A 21,001-nucleotide genomic window follows, 5' to 3' on the forward strand; every position below is an offset into this window, starting at 1 on the left:
TATGGCAGTTGGCCATTTGTAGAAGCATTCACTGCGCTACAGAACCCCAGAGGAAGGCCGTGCTGGTGAAGTGTGTTGCCCAGATCTCATTTAAGCTTCCTGGGAGGCACAATTCACAGTCTCCATTAGGCAGTTTGACATGTGGGACAGAAGCGGAGGGAGGGCACTGGGCTGCAAGTACACACTTAGTAGCAGTCAGAGTACAATGATTATACAGTTGAAAGAGTGAATTATAAAATAAGAGCTAAGATACAATCCAAAGAAAGAGGTACATTTAGGAAAAACAGGAGAAATGGAGTTGAAAAGGAGATTAAAAAGTAACAACCCAAGAAATAGGAAAAAAATGGAATTATTTTGTGTGTGGTTTCCTGGGTATTAATGTAAAGGGACTATGCTGAGGATAAAACTAGCTCTTAACTGTATGAAAAAACTCATTTATAAGAGAAATTCAAACTAAAACCAAGTTGAGAAATTTCTTTTCAACTATTGGATCTGCAAAACTCCAAGACAACATACTCTGTGATGAAGCTGAAAGGAACCGGCCATTCTCATATATTGCCATGGGAAATGTGAAATGTACAATACTGTGGAGGAGAGCCTGGCAATTTCTACACATAATACATGCATATTTGCTCATTGGCAGAGCAATTCTCACTTTGAGGAATCTATGCCAAAGACAGACTAGGAAAAATAAGAAAAAGATGTATGCAGAAAGTTGTCCATTAAAGACTACTTTGAATAGCAAAAAAATGGAAACAACCCAACAGTCCATCAGTAGGGCTCTGGACAAATTAAACGCATGGTTCGTCCACATGAGAGAGGACTGCGCAAGTGTGGGAAGAAATGAAGACATCTATGTACTACTATATGGTCATCTCTAGAATGTATTTTGAAATGAGAAAAGCAAAGTGGAGAGAAGTGTGAATGGTATGTTGTCCTTGTTTAGTATTTATGTATGTATTTTTAAAGGTTGGAGAAAGAAGGCACACACACGTAAAATTATTACTTGTAGGGAGGCAGGAGGCTGAAAGAAACAAAGGTAATAGCCATATTTCTTTAAATATGCCTTGCTTGTACATTTGGCTTGGGAACCATGTATATATTTCATGTAGTTTTAAAACAAAATAAAATAAATGTTCAAATTGGTTCCTAAAAAATTTTCAAGTAACGTGAAACCAGTCAATCTGACTGTGGTTCAAACTGGAGGCAAAACCTTACAATATGGAAAAATTCGAAGGGACTTTTAAACCCTGAATTTTGACTATACATTCCAAAAGGGATATAGTTTAAGGATTTGAAAGGACTCCTAAAAACATCTTTAACTACTTCTGGTATTCATGTTGGTGGTGATTATATTGTTACTCTTACTCTAATACTGTTGTATCTTGAGGTAAATTAAATGACTGTGTTTGTTTCATTGAGAATTGATATTAGCTGGGTTGAAAGGAGATACAAATGCACAAAATAAAAACTCCGTAGTAACCCTGAATTTGAGTTGGACATATCAGTAACAACTCATGGTGTGTGTCAGCTGTAAATTTAAGTGAATACATATTCATAGGACTATCTACCAGAAAGTCTAGAAACAATGACCAGTTCAGCAGTGGCATTCCTGGTGTCCAGACTGTGCTCTCTAAATACTAATTCCACTAAAAGAAAAGCAGAGATCCTGGAAGATATTACTGACTTGGAGCTGAAACTGTACAAAATAAGCCTGAAATACATCATCGTAATAGAAAGCAAGGAGGCTCCCAGCCCTGCACATTTCTTGCCAAAGGACTTGAAAGCCAAGTTGAATAGGCTTCTGCTGGCCAAAGAATATCAATAAAGCTAATAGATTCATGGATTAATAACAATGAAAAAAGGAAAAAAAAAACCCCATTGGTCATATTTGGAGAACACTAGAGACACCAACTCATTATTCTGGAAACGAATAAGGAAAGGAGTCAAACATTTATTCTGTCATCTCTGTATGATTTATACTTTAGGATTACTAAATAACTGATGAGGGATGTTTTTCTTTATAGAAATATTCCAGCTATTATAAGAAGAAGAAATGATAGTATTTGAATATCACAATTTCGTATCCCCTAATGGCCTAGGTAATGATAATTGCTGATAACATCATAAAAATAGAAACAACATTTATGATTAGCACACATAATGTGGGGGGGCACAGGGAAGGCAGTATAGCACAGAGAAGATAAGTAAGTGACTCAATAGCATCTTACTGCACTGATGGACAGTGATTGTAATGGGGTATGTGGTGGGGACTTGATAATGGGGGCAATCTAGTAACCACAATGTTGCTCATGTAATTGTACATTAATGATACCAAAATTAAAAAAAATAGAAACAACATTCATAACAATACCACCTTTGAAGTAGGCTTGCCCCCCAAATTGAATCCAAATCTTATCAACCCACCATATCTCTGAATTTAGAGGTAATGGGAGGTACAGATGCCAAATGTTAAAGAATGCCACAGGGTGGGAATCAGTCAAATCCAGACTGTGGGGGAGTATCTAGGATAGCTGATCTCATTTCTTTAACAAAACCAAACTTTTTTTTTCCCCAAAAGAAAAATAGAACTGGAGGTGGAAACTATGTATCAAAACAAAATAGAACAAAACAAAACTTGAAGACATGTCGGCCAACCTCAAAATGTGGATTCCTATTTAGATCTTGATTCAAACAAACAACCCATTAAAAAATTAGAAGGCTGTTAGGGAAATGTGAAAATTGACTGGATGTTTGATGACATTTATGAATTATTATTTTTAGGTGTGATAATATTTTGATCTTTTTAAGTGGTTTTATCTTTTAGAGATGCACACTGAATTATTTATAGAAGAAATCATGATATCTGGAATTTGCTTCAAAAAAATCAGTTGCTAAGGGGAAAGCTTGTGGATATAGATGAGTAAGATTGTTCCTGTATTGGTAAATATTGAATATGTTTGAAATTTTCTATAAAAAAATAAGTTCTGTAATTTAAAAAAGGGAAAGAGGAAGGAGTGATTAGCAATAACTAATACTTCAGAGACTTAAGTAATATAAAGACTGAAACGTGTCCATTTTGTGTAGCAACTCCACTGGTGGCTGTGTCAAGTACAGCCCCCTGGGGTGCATTGAGAATGGGACACAAATAACGATGGGTAAAGGAAAGAAGGGAAAGCAAAAAAGCACTGGAGAAAAACTGAGAAGTTTAGCTATGAAGAGAGGAGGAGGTGGGAAAAACAGTTGTGTTTTTTTTTGAGATTGTAGCGATTCTTGAGGATGTTGCTATGATGGAAGAGCCAGTGAAAAAAAAAAAAAGAGTAGAAATCTAAATGTGTAAGACAGAGAAAGGGCCCTGAAAATGCTGAAATGAATGGGCTGCATAGCATGGGCAGAGCATTAATTTTAAATTTGGGCTGTGTCATGTTGTAGCAAGAGAACTAGGAAGGATGGGAACAAATACTCACAAATGTGCAGGTTTGGTGAATGAAAGTAGAGAGAACTCTCATGTAATGCTGCTTTCATAGTGAAGTAGGAGGTGAAATACTGTACTGAGTGGGAAGTGGAGGAACTGAAGGGAGCAGGTCTGGGCTGGTTACGGAAGAGAACTGAAGAGCTGATTAGGGAAACAGACAGACTCTGTGCAGTGTGGGGGACCCACTTGAGTGGAGACCAGAATGCTTTAGTGGCATCAGTCAGCCTCTGTGAGAGCTTAGCAGCACAGATCTGGACAAGAATGATGGGGACAATTAGATAGATTCTGGGCTGGAATGTTACCAGAACGTGATAGAAGGACAATGGAATGTGGGACATGGAGATAAGGACAAGAGAGCGCTTGATGTTAGAGATGAAGGACTCTAAACTGGAGCAGAAAGGAAATGTAAACAGGCAAGAGAAAGTATGGGAGCAAGGGGATGGGAGCCCCTAGAAGATCAGAGATGAGCCATGAAGGAAGTAATTGAGTAAGAGAATTAGTAAAATGGAGATTATTGTTAGAAAGTGGTTGTTCCAATTTAATAATTCTCAACTGAAATAATTCTCAGTGATTAAAAAAAAAGATCCAGGATATAGTCATGACTATATCTAAAGTCAAATGAAGGTGAAGTTCACAGGAGCTGAGGGTGCTGTGGGCTTGGAAATAAGAAGTCAAGGTGCTCGTGTGCAGTGGGCTTTAAAGTGGGCCAGATAAAGGCAAAACCAGGAGAGAGAAGGAGACAATAATCCCAGTGCTAAAGGCTTTGACAAATTAGGTAGAGAGATCAAAAGAAGTAAAGGATGGAACACAGAAACAGCCTAAGCTTAAAAGAGGTGGGAGGGCTCAGCCCTGGAGAGCACATAAAAAGCTGACCCTCTCACTCTTCTGAAACAGAACACGTGATAATGAACACTTTCTGCTTGAGGAGATGTCAGGGGAGGTGGTGAGCTTGTGGGAGAGGGAGGATTCCACTGAGATAGGCAGTAGTGGGAACTTTCCATTCATGGAATGGGAGACCCAGGAGGCATGGGGGAAACATCTAGAAAGGAGGCAAGCAGAGAGTGGTTGGTTCAGGTGAAATAAGTACTAATAGAGATCTTTAGAAAATGCTATGAGACCACCAAAAATGGGAAGATGCAAAAAAAGGGGGGGGGGCTTGGAATTCCACCGAGAATGCTAATTTTTGCAAATTCTAGTGAGGATGGCATGAAGGGAGAAAGGACTAGAACGTATCACATTGCCTCCCCTCCACCCCCACCACACCAAGGCTCATCGTTAGGTCACAAGCAGGGAAGGCTTCACTCTGAGGCAGAGCCTTTGTTGAGGAGTTTACCTGATGGAGTCTGTGTCCAGGCAGTTGAATCAATAAGTGAGCAGCCATGCTCCATCTATGGCTGGAAGGTAGGGAACCAGGTAGGAAATGGCATGGAATGAGGCCCAAAAGATGGGTCTGAACTGGATTGGGTAGATTTATATTTATTTTATAAAGCATGACTAGTCATTTTAGGAATGAATTAATCAAATTTAATATTAGAGAGTTTTCTATGGCATATGAATTTGCAGGAGTTGGGAGGGGGGCAAAACCAACATTAACTGAGGTCATACTGTGTGCCAGGCATTGTGCTAAATGAGTTACATACATTAGCCTATTATGTTCTCACAGTAAACTTATGAGTAGATAGTATTATCCCATTTTATAGAAGAAGAAGTATGCATAAGAGAGCTTAAATAACTTGTCTGATATGCTTAGTGAGAAGGTGGGGAAACTGGGATCCAAACCCAGATTTGTGTGACCCCAAACCGTATCCTTTCTCACAATAGCATGCTAAGCCTAGAGGCAGAAAATCGAGTTATAAGGCTAGTTTGACCATCCGGGTGAGAGCCAGAATTTTGACAGTGACAGGGGCAGTGAGCATGTGGGGGACAATACAAGTCTGAGAGAGAAAACCAAAGCAGATGTAGTGCACAGCTGACTTGAGAGCAGAGTCAATGCTGATTTGAGTATCTCTGCCGCAGGCATCTGAGTGGAGGGATGGCGGTGCCGGCAACCGAGAAGGGAAATACAGGAGAAGGAGCAGGCTGGGGTTGGGGATAGAAAATTAGCAGTGTGGGGCACACTCCAAAGGAGGTGCCTGGAAATTCCTAATAGGTAATTGAAAATACTGGAACTCGGGGACAAGAGTGGAGTTAAAAATACAGATATGGCAGTGATCTGCATTAGTCAGTCATTTATTCCAAGGGAGAAAATTATGAATAGAATGCGAATTGAAGAGGACATTGGTGCAAACTTGGAGCCGCTGATGCTGGTGCTGGGAAGGAACATACAGATGGAAAAAGCAAAAAGAGGGTGGCATTGCCCTCAGTGAGCAATTTCAGGGGAGCAATGGGGACAGATTGAGGTGGTTACCAAGCAAGCAAGGAGGACAGTGGACACAGAAGACAGAGACTGCTCTTTCAGACACTAGGCTGTGAACTGAGGGAGACAGAGAGGTGGCGAGCAGGGAAAGCTGGGCCAAGGAAGGATTTGGTTATTATACTTTTTGAGACACTTGAGCCTGTTGGTGGCCTGATGAGAAGGAGCCAGTAAAATGTGTAAACTGAAAGTAAGGGGTCTGGAAAACTGAGAATGATGATCTCATGTACTCTTGTGGGGTCGGGGTGAGGAGAAGAGGTGGGATACCACTAAGGCTGGAAAAATAGGTCTATGGAGGGGTTTAGCTATGTAAGGGGAAGAAGAGGATGAGTCAGAGGCACACGTACCTGCTAACAGCGCTGGGAACTGGGATGTGGTAGTGAGAGGAGGGAGGTTCAGACCAAGTCCTGCAGAGATAGAACAGGGCCCTAACTCGCAGGCATGTCTGAACTGCACTGATTTGAGTACTAGCCGGGGCTAAATACCAAAGCAGCATATCATAGGTGATGTCTAATTTGAATTTTAACGAGTGCCAGGAATTGTGTAAAACTGCCACTGTTGAATCTCTTGGTCTTCAGAAGCTTCCTGAATCTGCCATTCGAAGCTGTCCACAGCCTGTCTCCAACTTACCATGGCAGGTCTGTGAATTCATGTGTGGGTGATAACATCACTTACTACAATTCCAAACAAAGGGTTCTCAAAGTGTGAGCCCTTGATTGTCATGGAACTTAATTAGAAATATAAATTATCTAGGCCCCACCTCAGACCTTCTGCATCAAAAGCTCTCGGGGTGGGATCTAACAATCTGTGTTTGAATAAATAAGCCCTCTGGGTGGTTCTGATGCTGCTCAAGTCTGAAGAGCCCTCCCCTAAGTCAACGTCAAGGTCTGTTTCCAACTCCCCATCCACAGAGCCGGTGGGGGCCCGTTATTTTGAGGGGTCTCTCCTTTCTCCTCAGGGTTGTGTTGGGAACTGAGAGCTAGTTCAGGATTCAGGCAGGAGAATGAAAATCACTGTCCCACCCCTAACCAAGTTTCCTGATATAATTAATGCCCGACCTGTGCTGGCAAGAGGTTTGTACTGTGAATATCTTTGAAGCCCCAAACTAACCTTTTGTAGTGATGTGCTGGGAACAGTGGTTATACATGAGACTCTAGACAGCATTGGCTAGAGTCTTTCTCCTCCTCCAAAATTGAACATATGTAAAATTTAAAGGAAATGGTGTCAAAATCCAAAATTACTAGTCATTTGAAAATATGTGAGTGAAAATAACCTTTATCTTCATGTAAAGGGCAAAGTGAAAATATAAATATTGTTTTGAAAATACTGGAAATCCAGGCTTTTGATTTTCTCATTCTTATTGACAGTGAGAACTTTCAGAAAGGTGTAGAACAAAAAAATGAGATGGGTAATTATTTCTCAGTCCTTCTGACAATTGTGGTTACCTTAGTAATTGCTATTTTAAGTACCTGGAGTAACTTGGAGTCATTTGATCATTTAAACAAAGTGAATAAAGTCATGGTGATGCCCTATCAGAAAACTGAGTGATACTGTCACATTTAAGATTATGCCTTAGTTTGTCTGGACTGCTATAATAAAATACCACAGACTGGGTGGCTTGTTTCTCACAGTTCTGGACGTTGGGAAGCCCAACATCAGGGTGCCACTATGGTCGTGTTCTGTGAGGTCCCTCGTCCTGGGGTCCCCACCCTCCTGACCAAAGGAAGCACTTCCCAGCACCCCACCTCCTTTATACCATCATCTTTGGGAATTAGGATCTCAACAACTGAATCTTTTGGCGGGGGGGTGGTGGAGGGACAAATACTCAGAACAAAGCAGATTGCAAATTAAGTAACATAAGAAAATCCATAAAATTGTAGGAAGGGTTGATGTTAAGCGATAAAACATTGAACTAGTCAGAAGTCCAAGTTAAAAATGGCTTTAATATAATACTTTGTATATACAAATATGTATAGCTCAAAAATGATTTTTCCCTCTCTAAAAAAAAAGTTAAAAGGCAAACCTAAAAGGAGAATTTGACAACTCAGACATGCATTTTGTACATTCTTCTGGCCAAGAACTCATATTTCTAAAACAAAGTAAAAATTAGGAAAGAAAATCTGTATTCCAGGGGAGAATGTTATGCTGGTATTAGCACACTGAGTAAAATAAATCTCATCTTGGAGCCTGAAGCAAAGTCCATATCCACTCACTTTGCATAAGTAATGTGATTGCCAAAAAGACAATAGCATTTCTCACATTTTTAGAAAGAGAGAAGCTCTGATTTTTAAAGATGAAGACTAAAAAATAAACTTTATCTACATATGATTTTAGAAATATTATAGTTAAGTGAAAGAGCATATTTAGAGAAAACACAGATATTGTCAATTATTTTTGTGATTTGAAAAATTAATATTACCATTCACTTTGTATATAGCTTAATTTAAGTTTTCCTTGAAGATTGAAAAGATTAAATTTTTGAATTGGGAAAGACTAAAGGAAGAACATAATATGGCATTGTTTTCTTTTTTGGAGATTTGAGCTTCTAAGCAGTCCCCAAAAGAGTGGTTTCATTCATGAATAGCAAATAGCCATATTGATAATAGGTGGAAAATAACCTACCTAATATGATCAGAATCTTAAAATTTTTAAATGATCCTTTCTGGTTTCACTTGCTTAGTTGACTTAAAAGTGAAAATAAGTAACTGCATAGTAGTGATGGTGGCATTCTTTTTTTTGTCAGAAACTTCCAATTGTTTTCATTTTTGAATGTGAGAAGATCTTTATTCATCACCTGAATAATCAAATAGTTTAATGCCATGAAAAAACAGTAAAAGAAAGAAATGGTCTGACCTTTGCCTCAGTGGATAAAGAGTGAAAACATAACCATGCGTAGAAAATAATATTGTTACGGTTGGTTACCATGTAGGCAATTTATGGAAGAGACCAGATGAGCAGTAGAGTGAAGGATGAGACATGTCCTGATTGGTGTGTGTGTGCACAGGGCCCGGAAGAGAGAGCGTATCCACACAGAGGCCTCCATGGGAGATCGTCCCCTTAAAGGCCACTTGAAGCATCATCTGTCTCTTCTAGACATGCCCAGCTTCCCCTTCCCTCCATGTTACTGAAAACAAAACAAAACACAGACACCCACTCTCGACCTTGCTGCCCTTTGCCTGTCCTGTTTATCTCAGGCCTTTTTCCGCTAAACTGCAGTTTTACCTCCTTTAGTCTGTGTCTATCTCTATGGCCACCACTAAGCCTGCTCCTTCACAAACTGCCCTGACCTCCTCCTTACCTGTTCCAAGATCATTTTGCCATTTTCATTCCTTCCACGATTTTGCTCTTTCAGTAATGTTGATTAGTCTCTTTAAACATTCTTCTTTAAATATATCAATGAGGCTGATTTTAAGAGAACAGTAAAAAGCTGCATACTTAAAAGTCTGTCTTTGATGGTCCTTTTAAGAAAAAAGAGTATTGCCTGAATCAATTCTATTGAGTACCAACTTTTTTCTTCTACTATAGCTTAGCACATTAAATTTCCCATCCATTAAGAAATGCTGGAGTTGATGCTTAGAAGTAAAGTATGAACTTCTGGCTGGATTAAAACATTCATATTCCACTCAGCTTTTCTGTTTGCTGAGGTTTTGGGTAATTTTTTTCCTGAGCTGTAGTTTAGCTTAGTGGCTGGACGAGTTATGCATCCAATAACTTTGGGCTTTTTATCATTACATCCAATTTGGAAAGTTTCAGTGGATTCCAATTAAATATTAGGTTAATATTTATTTTGGTCCTGGTACAGCTTCATAAGGATTTAGGTTCTTGATGCCATTCATGTATTTGCCAGCTCAGTCCCTTCCTTTAAACCTCAAAGGGTTCACATTTCTTCTGTTTGTATTGATAATATCGTCCAAATCCTTTCTGCATTAGAACTTTTGGGCCCTAAAATTCAATTCCTTTTTGTTGACTGGTCAGGTGTATGGCCTGACTTAACCCATGTGTTAGTATTTGGTCTGGATCCTGAACAGCACCCCAGGGTGCTATTATCTGAGAACCTTTCAGGACACAAATGTGATTGATGGAAATCCTGGCTTCCTCTGAAGGAAGGAATTTCACATTGTATAATTTGTTCTAGCAGTTAACATACATCTCAGTCCTCTAATCTTTTAACAAAACAGTGAATCTGTGAACAAAATTTTCTAAGTGACTGATAATCTTCAATTTTCAAGCAACAATTGTAAAAGTCAATAAATATTACCTACTTCAAGTTTACATCCTCTGCTGGGGTTAAAACATGAGATGACTGTAGTAGCTGGTATTGTTTTCCCTCTTAGCTACTAGAAAGGAATGATACTTTCCATTTTTTATGAATAAAAGAAATTGGAAACATTTTGTTTCTAAGGACAGACATTGGTTATTACCTTTAAAATGGATTCACTAAAAAGCATTATTAGGTATTATAACAAATGTTAAATGTGGCTACGTTATATAATACAATAATAAAAATAGTTTTGTCTTATTTAATGAATCATACTTAGTATGCATAAGATTTCCATACTTTCCCTGTAAGACAAAGTAGCTATTACTTTTTATCCCCAGCACTTGGCATAATGCTTGGCACCTGATAGGTACTTAATAAATCATTGAATTAATACATGAATGAATAATCCCTGGTTTTTTAAAGATGTACATTACAGGCATACTGTGGAAAGTATTTAGCTAGCAGTGGTTTTGAGCAGTAAAATTCATAACCGTAATTTAGAAATATAATAATTAGAAAACTGAGGTTAATCTTTAAAAATCCCATTAGGAAATACTTAAAAAACTGTAAATTTGGGAAAAAATATCTAAGGCAACCATCCAGGAGTAGAATGGTATCCAGATATTTTTCTTACAAAATTCCAAATTGTTTGTAAGAACGCCCCAAAGAGCTGGGCAACCAGAATGGGTGACCTCAGCCACCCCTTCCATTCACGAGGGTGAGGGTTTCTCCCAGTAAGGTCCCCAACAGGCCTGCCAGTCACCTCTTCCTGCTCTGTAGCCCAGTTACATGCAGGAATGCTCTTTCTAAAGATGCCGTGGGAAATCTGTCTCTTGTGGGATGTGGTTCCCTACTGAAAAAGGGGACTCAACTTTTCTCTAAATCACAGTTTATCAGAGAAATTCCTAAGTTAGACTGAAGCGGTAGAGAAGGGATGGAGAAAGAAATGTGCTAAAGAAGCTGCTCAGAGTATATGACATCCAAACTGAGGTTTGAAGGACTTAGTTAAGTGAAAAGAGAAAGGGAAGGGCATTCAAGCAAAAGGAACAGAGTACTCAAAAGCAGAAGTATGGGATAGTTGACTCTTCAGCTGTGTGACATTAGGAAAGTTACTTAACCTCTCTGTGCTACAATTTGTTCATCTATACAATGAGGATTCAAATACTACCTATTTTGTACGGTACTTGTGAAGATTAAATGACTTAGTGTATATAAAGCTCTCAGAACAGTGCCAGGCATAGAGTAAGCACTAGGAAAGAAGTAGCAGTACTATTATTATAATTAAATATTGTTATTGTTGCTATTGGTGGTGTTTGGATATTAAAGTGTATTAGTTAAGCTGGGCAGCTGAGTATAAGGTAACAGAAGGAAATAATGAAAGGGTGACTCTGGAGTTAAAAAGGTATCAGATGATAAAAGGCAGGCTGGGATGCCATGTGATAGAGTGTAAACTTTCTTCTGAAGATGACAAGGGTGATGGCTTAGATAAAGTGGGGCCTCACTGCCTCTTGCTTGACCTCATACAGGGGGAAACTGGGCACTACAGACATTGCACTTCCCCATCAGGATTCTGAACCAGGCAGCGTAACGTTCTACATCTGATGATGGCTTCACCAGACTGCCCGCAATACTTGTGCCCCACACTAACCCCTCCACATATCCCACAGCTCCCTCCTATCTCAGTGTGAGTTAATTAGGTGAGTAATGAACACTCTAATGGTTCCACCACACTCAATAGTAGCTTCTTGGTTGACCAGAATGTTTATTTTGCAACCCTTGATGGGACTTCCCTCCCAATCACTACTGTTGAGATGAAGCCCAGTCCTGATGATAAAGACTATAATGAAAATAATCATAACAATCGAAGCTGCATTCATCTGACTCCTTCCATGTGGCCGGCATTGTACCAGTAATGTCACATAATTCTTAGTTTTGTAAATATAGTGCTAGGCGACCCCACCTTGAATGATCCGCCTGCAACACTTGTGTCCCACACAAAAAGATCATCTGATCTTTTTTCCAGCTCTGTTTACTTGTTTCTCCTTTGTATCTTCAACTGGATTTTTCTTATCAGCTTACAATTGTTTTTAAATTGTCAAGGCAAACAGATATGCTCATCTTCATCCTCAGCTCCAAAGAACTTCTGACACTGGTGCTTCTAATCCTCACCCAGAGCCCCATTAATCTCTTTAGTTCCCACCCACCAAGGCCTGATTTCTCAAAGGGGGTTGAAGTAGAGCAAGACAAGAAGATGGAGATACTTTCATAAGTCTTAGATCTAAACAAAAACACTCTTAAGGGTTTTTTCTTAGCATATTCACAATTTCTACATATTTTTTCAACTTGTTGGACTATCCAGTAGGTATTTACACTCTTTTTTTTTCCAGAATAGGATATTGCTTTGTTCACCTTATCCTGTGTCTAATAAATGTTCATTTGCCAGATTACATAAAATATAGAGTGAGTAGAATTTGACCATCAGGACAATCTAAAATTGAGATATTGTTCTCATTCTTCTTGTAGTTTTTGAAGAATAAATAAGAGTTTTGTAGAGGAAAAATAAATATAATTAATCTTTGAAAACGCTTATTTTTCCTTCCAAAGTAGAGTAGCAGGCCCTCCCATAAATTCTGGGGAAACAGACCTCAGTGTTTACTACTGGAAGCTCACCAGTTCTGTGGAAGTTTCTGGAGAGGAATGTTGTGGAATTGGCGGTAGAGTGAAATAGTTTTCTCTCCTGTCCCCTGGTTCATTGGCTTGAACTAAGCCCAATTCAAAAGTAAAAAGTCTCTTATAAGCTGTCAGTTTCCGTCTCACTTAGGACCTTCCTTGATGATTAAAAACTTAACTATTAAACCAGATTTCCCTTTTACCGCTCTGCCAGATCCAGCTGCCTTAAGAGGGGTACTGGGTCACCAATCCAGGAGGGTAATGCTTGAGACTCTAGGCCTTCCACACCCCTACAGAACTTAATTTATGCCTGATTGGTTTGAATTTTTTCTCTCACTTGCCCTCCTTTAACAAAGTTCAGTAAATTAGCTGAGTTTTTAATTCTTTTGCTGTTAAGACTGTTTCTTTAATATAGCAACCCATAGGCCATCAAAATGAAGTGTATGTATCTTTATGTCTGTGAGTGTGTGTGTATGATCTTGTTTCTCCTTTTTATTGTAATTGTGTTAATCTAGATCTGTAATATATTAGAACAGTCATGCCCTTCTGTTAGAATGCCCTCCCCGATCCCCCCCAAAAAGTTTATGCATTTGGAAAAACAGTTCCTTAAGAGCAGAGAATAACCATGTCTTCTTTATCAAATTTGTGGCAAAATTATTACCAGTTTCTCTTAGGTCGGTGTCTCTCAGTGTGTATTCTTCCTACCTCATTCTCTTAGCTAATCTACCTTTCATTTTGCCATTTCCTTATACTACAACATATGATAGTGTTTGTATTCTGTGGATTCTTAATAGACATTTTTTAAAGGTAGGAGGAGTTCCATGATTTAAAAACAATAAAGAATTAAACAACATGAACAAGTATCTTTAGAAGGGATGCCTTTTAAACTTATTCTTCAGGAATGGACTGGACAAACGGCACACAGAGATCCCCACACTTAACTGGATATGGGATGTATTTTTACCCAAGCATGCTGAGAGAACCGTATTCCTTGGAACAAACCTCTGGAAACTTGCTGACCCTCTACTTGCTTTCCTAATCATTCAAACACCTCAACCTGCATTTCATGGTTTTTTATCCTTTTGAACCAGAGTGTAACCATTAGTCCCACAAGTTCTCAATACAGTCTTTCCAATTTGCATTTCCAGTAATAATGTCAAACAAGTAAAGGAAAAAATAAGTAGTAATAGAGATGGTTAATGAACTTCAATATATCTAGAGAGAAAATGGAGAGAGACTGAAAGGAGAAATTACATGTCCAGAAGTAGTATTTAGAGATGGAGGCATGATAGGGCTCTAAAGCTGTGGAAGGGACTTTCTGTGAAGACAGGCACCATGCCAGTACCACATGGAATAGTGACTAAATAAATATACCATTTATTTTTCATAAACTGTCTTTATGTTCTTTGTAAGATCAAAGTCCATGTGTGGGAATCAGGAAAAAAGGGAACAAGAAAATCTGATTTAAGTCACAGAAATTAGACCTGAGGAGTACTTTGCAGATCCCCACTTAATTCCCTAATTTTGCAGAAAAGAAAACCAGTGTCTAGAGAGGAGTGATTTAGATGTCCATTTAGTCCCATATTTTTCCACCTCATATTGACTGTAACTCACTCAGTTAGACATTACTGCATTAAAAATTTTTTTAAAATATTTTGAACTGTCCACCAATATTGATTTGCCATTTAGCAGTGGACTCAGATGCTTGAATAATTTATAATGAGATTAAATGTTCATTTTATATGGTTTAATAATGTATCATTCTATAGTCATGAAACTACTCTTAAAATAATTTTAATCAATGTGAAACAATTCAGACCCTGAATATAATGTAAATGTCTTTTACTCTACTTATTTGTTGTTTCTGTCTTTCCACTGAGCTGTGAGCATTTTGAGGTCACAGCCATTTTTCCCATCTATTCTGAAATCCCCACAGCTTTCATTCAGAGTACTAACTGGTTAGTATATAATATAGGCTGATTATCTTACTGACCAATTACAGATAAATTAAGCCGCTAACAGTTATATGATTAATTAATGAAAGGATAAACTCAATAAATTTTATATTCGTTGCTAATTTATTTCAATCCTCATTCAGACACCCCAGTATCAAAACACAACTGCACCCCGTGGACCTGCAAAGACACTTCTGTTCATTCTTTATTGATATTTCTGACAGCTGCATTCTCCATTTTTCATTTTTTTCTACTCCATTGATCTTTTCCCCCTTCAGTCCAATCAACTGTACACACATAGTGAACACATAAATATATACATATTACCCTGCATGTTATCACTGCAAAGCATGCAAGAATATAACAGCACAACTTTTTTATCACAGTAATCCGAAGTCCATAGTTCACATTAAAGTTCACTCTTTCTGTTGTATATTCTGTGGGTTTGGATAAATGTATATATCCCTCATTATAATATCATACAGAATATTTCACTGTCCTTAAACTACTCTGTGCTCTGCCTATTCATTCTTACTTCCCCTTCACCACCACACCCCTGCCTTGGCAACCAGCTGATCTTTATACTATCCCCATTGTTTGGCCTTTTCCAGAATTTCATATAGTTGAAATCATACAGTAGGTAGCCTTTTCAGATTGGCTTCTGTCACTTAGTAATATGCGTTTACAGTTCCCCATGCCTTTTCGTGGCTTGATACCTGATTTCACTTTAGTGCTGAATAATATTCCATTGTCTGGATGCACCACAGTTTATTTATCTATTCACCTACTGACAGACATCTTGGTAGCTTGGGCAGTTATGAGTAAAGCTGCTGTAAACATCTGTGTACAGATTTTTGTGTGGACATAAGTTTTCAATTCTTTTGGGTAAATATTAAGAAGTATGAATTCTGAATGGTAAGAGTATGTTTTAGTTTTGTTAAGAAATTGCCAAACTGTGTTCCAACATGGCTGTGCCACTTTGCATTCCAGCAGCAATGAATGAGAATTCCTGTTGCTCCACATCCTGTCAGCATTTGGTGTTGTCAGTGTTCTGGATTTGGGCCATTCCAGTAGGTGTGTGGTGGTATCTCATTGTGTTAATTTGTATTTCCCTGGCAATAGGTGATGTGGAGTATCTTTTCATGTGCTCATTTGCCATCTCTCTATCTTCTTTGGTGAGGTTTCTGCTAAAGTTTCTGGCCTACTTCTTAATCAAGTAGTTTGTTTTCTTACTGTTGAGTGTTGAAAGTTCTTTGTACATTTTGGATAACAATCCTTTATAAAATGTGTCTTTTGCAAATATTTTCTTCCAGTCTGTGACTTGTCTTCTCATTCTCTTGATAACAGTACAAATTTAATTAAGATTCTGCTATTAAGTAAAGATAAGTGTTGCTTCTTCTAATCAAAAGAATACTACCTGATCAAGTATTCATTCATAAAGCCAAGATTCCTAAGAACTTAATGTGCTTTTTTACCTCATTCAAAGGACTTTCACAGAATGGAAATGAGACATGGCCCCTACTACTGATGGGTGCATAGTATGTCTTTTCAGTCAAACTTGAGTAAAGAATGGAACTTCGTTAAAGGAAAAATGTTTTTGTCAACCTTCAGCATTGCCATAAGTTGTTTCATTATAATTCAAATACATATAAACAGAGAACAAGGCATATACTCCATATACTTTTTAATTTAATACATAACTACTGAGGACCTATGTGTTCCAGGCACTGGGAATATAAAAAGTAACAAAGGCAGACAAAGGCCCTGACTTTACATGCATGTTAGTTCTGGATGGGAAGAAAAAATATGGAAACCGGAAGAAACAAGTGCAATCAATTATTGTTATTCACAGAACTGATGTTCAGCAAAGTTGACTTGGTGAACACCTAACCATAGGTTTTAGAGTAAATACATGATTAGGTGCCTGAGAGCCTCTAATCACCACCTTTCATCAACCGATCAGTACATGATCTTGTTTTGTGTATATTTCTGTGTAAAGACACCTTATTGAATATGTGTGGTTGGTTGATTCATTAACACTGAATTCCAGCCAAGAGCTCATGCCTGCAGGAAGCTTACCTAACACGTGTCTTCTGTCAGGGACATCACAGCCTTCTTGCCCTTAGAGACACTGTACAGTACTTCAGCGCTTTGCTCGGGAGCTATTTTAAACACTGTAGTCACCAACAAAAAAAACACACAAGTGAAAAATCATGGCACCAAACTGACCACTAGAAGGATGGACATTTGTTTACGGTATGAGAGCTGAAACAAGAAGGTAGTGCATTAACTTGTTTGGCCTCAGCTGGGAATGTGTGTGTCTGGTGACTCAAATTTTTCTCTGTGGGCACTTGGCTGTGAATGACTATGAAACACTGATTTGGGGGTCACACTAATTTTAGAAGGCAGGGGAATGTGAAAATACAGAATCCACAAATAATAAGGACTGACTGTACATAATAAATTTCAGATGGCGGTAGGCCTTAGAAAGCAAACAAAACAGGGTTAGGGGTAGAGAGTGACAGGGCATTGGGAGAGCTCCTTAGATGGGCACCTCAGCCAGTCCTCTCTGAGGAGGGGACACCTGGGTGGACATGACTGATGAAAAGGAGTTAGCTCTGAGAAGGTGAGGGGACGGGGGTACTGTAGGCAGAGGGAACCAGTGTGACAGTCTGTGAAGGAGTAGCCAGCTTGGCTTGCTTTGTGTGAGGAACCGGACAAAGGCTCCATGTTAGCATCAAAAACAGTGTCAGAAGAGCTTGGAAAGGTAGTGAGAGGTCATGTCATGCTTGGCCTTCTTGGCCTAAGAAGGAGTTTGGATTCTTAAATTAAATCCCCCCCCACCACACATACACACTCAGAGTACCACTGAGATGACCCACGTCACCTTGATGTGCCGGGTGGGGCTTTGCTGACAGTAAGGTAGTGTTCACGCACAGTGTGCCTGTCAGGCTGACTTCGGTGGCAACCTCGGGCTGTGAGGACTCCAAGAATGACCTTTGCCTGGCACAGGTGGTCGTTCCTATTCGTGCTCCCTGCTCACTGTTGTTTCCGCCCGTCGGCCACGATGGTAGCCGAGCCCTCCCGTGGGCCTGGGCTCCGACATACTCAATTTGGGGCCGCAGCACCCGGCAGATCCAAATGTGTCTCCATGATTTACTGATGCTGAATGACAGGAAAGTATGAAATTAACATTTCTCCTAGAGAACTCTGGGAGTCACTTTCCCCCTAAAAATGAAACCCACAGCCCTCCAAGAGTGTTTGAAAACCCTTGCTCTGACCCAACCTCTTAGGGCAGTGAAACCGAGCGGTGTGATGCAACATGGTGGGTGCGTTCGTTACAAATCAGTTCCCGCACACACGCGGTGTATCAGCAAGAGTGACCCTAACGGACACCGTGGACTTGGGAATGGCGTGTCAGTGTAGGCTCACCCAGTGTGCCTCGGTGGCGGGGGGCTTGCTGGTGCGGGAGGCTCTGGACATGTGGGGCAGGAGGCGTGTGGGAAAGCTCTGGGCCTTCTGCTCACTTTTGCTGTGAACATAAAACTACTCTAAAAATGCAGTCTACAAAAAAACAATACAAACCCTGCTCTACATGCTAAACTGAACAACACTTCAGGAATGAAGTAAGAATGTATTTAAATACAACTACATAAGACAGACTCCAAGGCACCCCCAGACACGGTGCCTAAAAAGAAGTGGGAAAACAGTGGCTGAGCCTGGACCAAGGAGCCGTCTTGTGCCCGTGTGGGTGATGGAGAGAGATGGTGATGTTAGGCAGGCTCCGGCTGGCTCGGGTAGCAGGGCTGGGCAGTTTGCAAGAGGAGAGAGAGAAGTACGTCCCCAAGGGTGGAAGCGGCAAGAACCGAGCTTGGCCAGATGCTTTCACTGTGCAGAGGGGGTTGCGAAGGCAGCCAGCTGGCTGCAGCGGGGGGTTTGATTAGAGGATGAGGGGGAACGCTGGGTCCTTGCATGTCAGCACTGGTCTGCCCCAGTGGCATCAGATGGTGGTATTCAGAGCCCTGGACTGTCTTGTGAGAGCTCTGGCTGTGGGGTCTGTGGCGTGAAGGTACTTTCTCAATGTAGCTATTTGTTTGAGCCTGTCACTAGCTCGGCAGGAGGTAACAATCAGTTAACAGTCTCTCCTGTCTCTCCACCATCCAAAGAGAGGGGGGCTGTCGGAGTGGGTGGGCATCAGCAGAGTGTCCGTCTGTAAGAACTGAAGCTTTCGGTGAAGGAAAGTGAAGGGTATTGAGAAGCTTACCCACAATCTGGGGGCACCCATGCTGGGCAAGCAGGCCCACAGTGGCATCCCTGTGCCCTCCCTTCCTCCCTGTAGTTAGCCTTTCACTCTCGAAGTGTTTAGTTCGTTGTGGAACTAGCTCCTACCCTCTGTCTCTTTCATGCACGTGGGTGCACACATACACAAAGTTATTATCACAGCTCGCTTTGTAATTTAAACTTTCAGCTAAGGATCCTTTTCCTAAACAAAAAGCCTACATTTAAATACAGTTCTACTGGTTCCCTTTTAAACTGCAAATATGAACTATTCACCATGTGTAGTACAATCATTCAAGCCCATTTGACTTCTAAAGGCAAGGGTGATAACATTTTGGATTTCATTTTTGTTTGTCCTATAAGAGTCTTGAGTTGCGGCCAAAAACCCAGGCTCTGGATGAATGAGCCTTAGACCTCACTTTCTGTCATGGGGCCAAGTGGACTTGGGAGAGAGGGTGGAGCTGTCTGTTCAGACATGAGTTTTAGTTTTGCCCTTTGCCTCTGGAGCCAGGGCGCTGGCCCCCATCCAGCCGCGCGAAGAGAAGATTATGGTATTTTCTAGGTAATTTTAAGGAGCACAAACCCAAAGTAAAGTCAGGTGGTTCCAAGTCTGCGCTGAATTTTTCATGTTAAGGATTTGTCATGATTTGGGTTTTCAGCAGAGCTGTATTTTAAATGACGAAGGGAATTGTATTCTTCTGGAGACAGGCATGTTTTGGTGGTTTGCTAATGACCTCTGGTTTTGCTTATGGGAGTTTTGTTAACAAATGGAAATGTAGCAAAATAAAACACTCTCTTTCGTACTTTCTTTTTTTGCCCCCCCTTTTTTATTCTTTTTTAAACAATGAGCACCCTTGCGATTAACTGTCAAAACCAGGCTATAGATATTGGTTATTGTAGCATCATTAATACTGTGTAAAAATAAATTAGTCACTTTGGCAAATCAAACACATTCTTCTGATCTCCTGTCGGTGCTTTTAAACAGAGGCTTCCCCTCGCTGTTTGATAGATCCTATTGTTCAAAGAAGAGAACTGTAGAGATGTATTCAAAAATTCTTTGAAATTTTTCCAACCCCAGGAACCTATTCATCAGTAATTAGCCTTTAAGGAGGCTGATACATTGAGCTTGACGGGAGCCTGCCTGCTCTGGAGTTGAAAGGTTCTCTTGAGCGTCTGGACAGAAGGCTCAGCTCCAGGGCCCTCCTCATGCTCCCTCTGCCCTGCCTGCTCGCCTCCTCTTTTCTTGTCTCACCCCAACCCCCACCTCACCCTCTGACCACCTTTTCTAGAGAAAGGGGAGTTAAATCTGAGCCAACAGAGGGTGACAAAGTTAACCCACAATAAACTCTAATCCCAGGGGCAGAAGTCTTCTCCTTCAAGGAATAGCTGTCTTCAGGCAAGAGGGACTGGCTGGATTGAACAGAATGGTAATTTCTGCTTCAGGTTCAGTTGGATCCCTGGAGTGGTTTGGTCCTTTTGTGTTGAGAAAAGCACTGAATTTCACTTAGCTTCCCACTCACCACCCTCACTTGTCCCCGTAGTCTCCACTTTGCAGAACTATAGGAATGATTTAAAGCCTAAGTTGGATATTAAAAAGAGGCTCTCCTGTCTCCAGAGAAGGGCATGTTTTGTCTTCCCTACAGGACCCTTCAATGGAAAGCTGAGTAAAGCACAGGAGAGGGCTGTTATGGAAGGCAAGAAGTTGCCCCTCAGAAGTGGCTTTCCATCTTGTACTCTTGCAGGCAATTCCATAAATGCAGAATCGTGAGGTGTGCATTAGAGGCCAGGAAAAAAGAGGGCATCCCATCTCTTCTCACTTAAGAGCTGTATTGTGCTATGGCTGCCATAACCAAGTGCCACGGACTGGGAGGCTTACACAGAAGAAACTTACTGTCTCACAAGTCTGGGGGCTAGGAGGCTAAGATCAAGGCACTGGTGGATGGGTTTCT

General features: G+C 40.3%; 1 protein-coding gene across 7 annotated transcripts in view; it reads left to right on the top strand.

Moving 5' to 3' along the window:
• DYNC1I1 (dynein cytoplasmic 1 intermediate chain 1) overlaps positions 1-21,001 on the top strand; it is a 288,492-nt gene that overhangs the window by 235,755 nt on the left and 31,736 nt on the right. The gene's annotated exons all lie outside the window — the stretch shown is intronic.

This window comes from Manis pentadactyla, chromosome 7 (genome assembly GCF_030020395.1).
Source record: "Manis pentadactyla isolate mManPen7 chromosome 7, mManPen7.hap1, whole genome shotgun sequence".
Lineage (NCBI taxonomy): Eukaryota > Metazoa > Chordata > Mammalia > Pholidota > Manidae > Manis > Manis pentadactyla.